Raw genomic sequence first — 6,952 nt, 5'->3', positions numbered from 1 at the left:
GGGATGCTTTATATTATCCCATTGGTCCCTTATGCTATTTTCAGTATTTTTTATTTGCTTATCTTGTAGTTCTTCTGAATGGGTGCTTTCTATCACCCTGTCTTCTAGACCACTAATTAATTCCTCTGCATTATCTAGTTGACTTTGCACAGCTATTAGATCATTCCTCATCTCTGTCAATGAGTTTACCCATTCTACTTGGCTCTTCTTTATAGCTTCAATTTCATTTTTGACACATTTTATATCTCTAAACACTATCTCTTTTAATTCCTTCAGCAATTTGATCACTCCTTTTTTGAAATTTTGATCTAGTAGGCTATCGATGTCTATTTCATTGATATTTCTTTAAGGGGATTTCTCTTGTTCTTTTAATTGGGAAACGTTTCTCTGCTTCATCTTGCTCATACCTCTCTGGCACTGTGGTTTATGGAGTATCAGTTGTCTATTATGGTCCTTAAGGTTTAATCTATCTAATGCCTATTTAGGAATAGATCTTAGGAAAAAAAGAAAAAAAAAATAAGAGAGAGAGAGAAAGAATTTTAAAGAAGGGAGAAAGAGGGTTTGAAAACATTGTATAATGAATAATAGAAGAGCGAGTTGAAGCAGAGTATTAATCGGGTTGAGATGTCCTTTTAAAACCTTAAAAAAAAGGGGGGGAGATGAATAGATGTATTTGAAACCTCTGTCTAATTAATAACAGGACATCAAAACCCAAGAGAAATAGAAATGTATTAAGAGGTAAAAATTAAGAGAGTAATAGAAAATAGAACAGGTAAAAACAGATTTAAAAAAAGAAGAAAAAAAGGGGGGGGTTGTCGGTGTTCTCCTGGAGTCTGTGTGCTTTTAATATGAAGTGTTTCTGTCTTCGTCCTGTTTTGGAAGCTCAGCTTGCTGTTTTCAGAGGCCCTCCATTGGCGCCCTCTTCTGTGCTGCTCCCAGCACCTGTCGGCAAGCAGATCACGCCTCCTCCTAACACTGGGTCAGGTGCAGCTCTCTGCTGTGGGCGGGCGGGTCGCTGCCCCTCTGGATGCCGCAGTCAGATGTTGCAGACTGGCCGGGTAGGAGGGTGGGTCATGCCCACTCCCAGGACCTCGGTCATGGGCTGTGTTCCTGCCCGAATGGCGGGGGGCCGCTCTCACTCTACCTGCGCCTCCGCTGGTAGCTCTGCTGCTCTGTGCGGCTGCACGCTCCGCCCTGGTCGGCGCTCCGCGGGTGGGCTCGGGGAAGACCGAGGGACAGCCCTGTCCCTGCTCCGAGCCAAAACCCAGCTCCTTGTTTGTCTTTGTGGAGCAAGTTCTCTGAGGGACCAGGATGAAAGGATCCTATCTGCCCCGGGCTGTATGTAGGCCAGTCTCAGTCTGGCCTTTGAGGCTGCTAAGCCCTTCGGTGTGGATGCAGGTTTCCCCCCCGCCCCCACCTGGGTGCTAAGTGCCGGAGGATATGGCGATATGGCGGCTGTGCCTGAGCCTCGCCTCTCTTCCCCCGAAAACTTTCCGCAGGTTTTCAGAGATGGGGGTATGCACCCTTCCCCCGAGAGCACATCAACCTTGCTGTTTTATGGAGGGCCCAGGTTGTTCTGCCCTGTGCACCCACAGCCACGGCGTGCAGCCCCTTGCGTTCCACCGGGGCTGCCTCCGTGCAGCCACCCCCGTCCTCCACCCAGCTTGTGCAGCCTGGCCCTGCCTGCTGCTGCCAGCCCATCTCTGGCTGGGTGTCGGGGGGACCCTCTGTGCCCGTTTAACTTAGTTCTGTCAGTCAAGGGCTGCTCTGTACAGATCAGAGCCTCGGAGGCTCCCCCTCCATCCAGCTGGCCTTTCAGTTGGAGAGGGGAGACCCAGCGAGCGAGCGCCAGTCCTCCTTTGCCGCTCCCTCCCCACAGGACCCGTCCCAAGCTGCTTTGCCTTTTGTTCTTTCTTTTTTCCTTTTCTCCTACCAGATTTTTGGCGTCTTTATCTTTTGAAGAGGGCAATGTTCTGTCGGAGTTCCGCAGGTTCTCTGGTTGGCTGAGTGGGTCCATAGATGTAGGTCTTGTTGTATCTGTGGGAGAGGGTGAGCCACGAGCGTCCCTGTACTCCGCCATCTTCTCCGTCCTCCGTCTCTTATTTTATAATTTAAGTGAAATCTAACATTTACTCCTGTTTAATGAAGAATTTGGTAGGTCTTTAGTTCCAGTTCCTGGATGGCAACCCCTAAAGCCTTGAAATTTCCCAAGATAGGAGTGTCTTTTCTATTCATGGTGGACCCTTGGATGGCTTGTGTTCATGAGATGACTCAGGATGGGGACTGGCCAGCCAGAGACACCAACCATGTAATTAGAGGAGTGGCGCTTTGAGCTTTGTGACAAATGAGTGACCACCAGGAGAGGAATGGGCTCAATGGTTAGGGCTAAGGAAAGGTTTGAGTTACAGTTAGGGTTTGGGTTAGCCATGTCGGTAGTGACCCAATAAATCATGTCTTTGTAATAAAGCCTCCAGAAAAGACTTGGGGCAATAAAGCTCAGAGCTCCTGTGAGCTTCCTGGTTGGTAACACTCTTGGAGGACTGTCACACTCAGATGCCATGAGGGCAACCCTGAGCCCTTCCCACTGGAGTGCTCTCTACAACAGCTCACCTGATGAGATCTAAGGGCTGCTTCTTGTCTATGCTTTGAGGAGGAGCCCATTCCCTGTAGAGAAGGCCCAGTTTGCTGGGGCAGCTGAGGTCCTCTGATGGAGGCTGAAGTTGCACTGGGAAGCAGAAGCAAACAGGTGAGCATCACTGTCACCACGTTTTCACATGTTCTGTTGTTAAAATGTGGTGCTAACACTTCGTGGTCATTTGTAAATAAGGGGCCCTCACTTGCCAGGAGGGATGGAGGCACCATATACTTTTTCATAATTCTCACCCAGTATTAATACTAACCCCTTGAGGGTCATTTGCAATGGTGGGTGGAAAGGAACGCTTGGATGTTACAGTCCTGGGACCACCGTGGATACCTGGTGAGAGCCTTGCAGATGCTTAATGTCCTACAAGCGGGCCAGTCTTCAAAAGCCAAAAAACTAGGCCACCCAAGTGCCCAAACTGCTGCAGTGGAGGGACACCTGATGGTTCAGCCCCCTCCTTGGACCCCCAGAGGAACCTGGACTCTGGCTTAGGGGCAGGGTCAATTCTAAAACCCAGGCTTTTTTGTCCCCACAATTCAGTAGATATTCGGTGACAGCACATGGAATATAAACAACAAAGAAACTTGACATGATGTTATATATTTAGCTTACTCAAGAAACAAAATTTAAATCCAGTCATTCTCCTTCCCACCTGACCTACGTTCCTTTCTCCTGTACTAGAACCAGATTATTACCCACCCAGCCTTAGCATGAGTCCTGACTCCACTTACCTCCCTCCCAAACACCACATGAGATGATTCCTCAGCCTGGATGTGGGACCAGCAAGTACAAGAGGCTTTAGTGGAAAAGAACTGGCTGTGCGCAGACGCCAACTAAACACTGTAGGATCCTGGTGTCCCACATTAGTAATCATGACAGCTGTTTGCAAGTGTCCCCAAAGTTCATTTAAGACTCTCACTGCTAATTTTGCTGGGACATAAATATAAAACATGTGGACGGCTGGGCTGGACTGCTATGCTGGGTCTCTGATCCAGGAAGCTCAGTGTCTGCTCCCTGTACCCAACTCCCTGTTCTGTTCATGCATATGCATCAGCAGCTGTTTAGTGTCCATTTTAATATCTTAAACAGTGCATTTCAGTATTGTCTTCATCCACAAATACGTGTACCACACAGTAGTAACGATCAATCTCAGTCTTTGCTTTCTTTGGTCTTAGAGAGTCAGATAAATGGATAGCAAAGATAACAAAGTCATAGAGCACTATAATACAGTATTTCCATTATTTCAATGACAGGATTTATTTAAAGAGCTTAGATATAACATCCTTGCATTTATGGCATCATTAAGCGTCTGAAGCTGTTACATTTTAAAAACTTCATTTCATGCGAGATGTTATCCATTAGAGAAGTGCTCCTGAATTTGAGGGGTTGCTGTCATCTCAGACGGAGTCCCTAAAAAATGTCAACACTCTGCAGTATTGCCATCATGACAAGAACCCAGACAGATGAAATTTGGAAAGCCCTGTGGCTTCCTAGTGCACAGACAGAAAATGGTATTTCAGAGGGAAAAGCCTGAATTACAGAAAATGATAAATGAAATGGTCTAAAATGCATTTCCCTTACAAAGAACTAATACTTATTTGGTTGATAATAACATCTGTCAATAATTATGAAAAGAGCTGACAGATGCATAGTATTTAATATTAGCCAGGGCTGTTCTAACATTGACACAGATTCATTAATCACCATAGCAACTCTACGAGGTGGGCACTATTATTAGCCCCATTTTATTGATGAGGAACTTGATAAACACAGTGGCTAAATGACTTTTACAAGGTCGACAGCGAGAAACCAGCACAGGTGTTCCAGCCTGACTCTGCGCTCTTGGCCACTTCTCTTTTTTTTGGGGGGGGGGGGCGGGGAGATAATAAGGTAATTATAGTGGGGGGTGGGGAGGTAATTAGGGTTATTGGTTTATTTTAGAGGAGGTGTTGGGGGCTGAACCCAGGACCTTATGCGTGCTAAGCATGCACACCATCACTTGAGCTGTACCCTCCCCTCTCGAGTCTATGCTCTTAGCTGCTAATCCGCACTGCCCCACATGGTAACTCTGGGGGAACTACACTTCATCCATTCACTTATTAAACTCAGCCTTCCCGGTGCCTGGGATTTAGCAATGAAAAAAACAACATGGTTCTTGCCCTAAGTGAGCGTCTCACCTCCTGACATATTGTCTTCATTTTACCCAGGAAGAAACAAGGTCAAGAATATTAGCCTTTTCCTGTTAACACCGGAGGATACATGACGTGCTTTATTTCATTTCTGCCATTTGACTTACACCATGGGGAGGGAAAGCTGCCTTGCAGATCCCAGAGCTCACAAGCCTGTTAATCCCGAATTTTTTTAACACTATCCCTTAGTTGGTACTTGATCTGAGAAAGGATGAAGTAAACCTAAAAAGATTCTAAGAGAGTGTGTGGTTTATACAGGGTAACTAACCAGCCACTGTTTATTATCCTAACAGGAATCTCTAGGCATATTTCTTTTCTTTCTCTTTTTTTCTTTTTATGGGCAGCTTTTAAAAACCAAACCAAACCAACCGAACCAAATCACTGATAATTCAACAGCAGGCTCTAAATCACCCCCAAGACAGCTGCTAAACTCGGTTTAGACTTACAATGCAGCTTCTGGTGGCTGGATTGAAGAATGTATCTCTATCCTGAATATAAAAGTCATTCACGCAGCTCTTCTCAAATAGGGAAATGAAAAACTCTTGCTCCAGCTTGATGATACTTTCATCCACTTGGGGGACTTTCAGATAACAGCTGAAATTATCAAAGGCTGAGGACCGGGTTTTCAGATCATTGGGCTTCAGAGGCAATTTTATGTGCAGTATCTCAACGTATGTGCAGAGCACCTCCCACAGGGTGTGTACTTTTGCAAATACAAGCTTGTCATCCAAAACCTATATTGGGAGAATGAAAACACAAAGCAGGAAACAATTTTCACATTTTTAGTACACAGGTTTTTCTTACGTTGCTGGTAGTTAAAGCACTTGTGCAAGCACACACACATATGACACTGGTAAAAGTGAAGATATAATAAAAGTAGATTTGCAAACAATCATACATATTTGCCTTAAAGATAATTTCTTTGTTGAAATTACTGAAAAGTTATTTAAAATCCTTCCAGTTCATTCATAAAATAACCAATGTTTTAGATGAAGAAAAGCAAACTTCTTAATTTTTAGTCCAAATTAGTAACTAAAAATAGAAACACCAAAATATTCTTTGCAGTGGTATTGTAATGACAAATATTTAAATTTCTGAGACCTAGGACTAAATACATATCTGTTCAATATAGTGTTAAACGGCCATTAAAAGGGATTTAAAAGAATTATATTTATTGATATGGAATATATAATAAAAGGAAAAAGCAAAAAAAATATGAAATAATAATTTTCCTTCTTGGAAGGGAAAAATACCTACATTTGAATAAAAAAAGTTTAGAAGGATTTTAAGATTCTTAATGTATAATTAAGGTACAGATGATTTTTAATTCCACTGTTCTTTCATTTTCAATTTCTGGGGGTAAATTTTTATAATAAAAAAATCTTTAAAAAGGTTCTTGCATAATTAATAGATATATTTATGACTACATTCTCTGGCTATTAGAAAAGATCTCCTAGCTTTGGATCTGAAACATACATTCCATAATGCAGATTCTGACTTACTCGCCTCCCAGCCCACAGCAAAGCCACGGCTAGTGTGACATGTTTCAAATACCATTCCAGGTAATATGCATGCTCCCAACCAATGGCTGCAAAGGGACTGACACTGATCTGGTTGTTCCCAGCTGCAGACCATCATAGATGATGTTGGATTCATAGGCTCATGTTTTCTCTGTCAAAAGAAACCAGAAAATGTTAGGCTTTTACTTTCACCAAGGGAACAAGAAGTTGTTTGATTTTTTTATGCAAAAATAACAACAAACCAATTTGAACCTGATGAAAAGACATTTGCTCAAAACAGCACAGTAGCAATGAAGGTGCTCTGGCAGGCAGAGATTTGTTGGATTCCTGTGAGTGCTGGACTCCCACATGGAATTCCCTTGGCACTCCAGAAGGCCTGTGGTTGTCCCCATGTGTTTGTGGCCATATGTGGAGCACAAAACTCTCTGGCTTTGCCACAATTTCAAAGCCTTTTTTGGCTTTTGAAAAGTTTTGGACTCAAATGGAGTTTTCTTGAGTCCACTCACTGATGTCATTCACCAGAGTTATAGACCAGATCTGACATTCTAGACTCTTAAAATCTTGCAGACATTCAAATGGTTCAGGTTTGGATGTATTTACCT

The 6,952-nt window shown here is 43.6% G+C and overlaps 1 long non-coding RNA gene across 1 annotated transcript; it reads right to left on the bottom strand.

The window, feature by feature from the left end:
• Positions 1-2,328: 2,328 nt before the first annotated feature.
• Positions 2,329-6,355, bottom strand: LOC135320773 (uncharacterized). Its single transcript, XR_010380103.1, has 3 exons — positions 6,333-6,355; positions 5,277-5,564; positions 2,329-2,725 (listed from the first exon to the last, which is right to left on the bottom strand). It is a non-coding gene; the product is annotated as an uncharacterized LOC135320773 (long non-coding RNA).
• Positions 6,356-6,952: the final 597 nt, after the last annotated feature.

This window comes from Camelus dromedarius, unplaced genomic scaffold (genome assembly GCF_036321535.1).
Source record: "Camelus dromedarius isolate mCamDro1 unplaced genomic scaffold, mCamDro1.pat HAP1_SCAFFOLD_121, whole genome shotgun sequence".
In the NCBI taxonomy this organism is placed as follows: Eukaryota; Metazoa; Chordata; class Mammalia; order Artiodactyla; family Camelidae; genus Camelus; species Camelus dromedarius.
The sequence above is the reverse complement of the archived record's forward strand: the minus strand, read 5'-3'. Positions and strand labels throughout refer to the sequence as shown.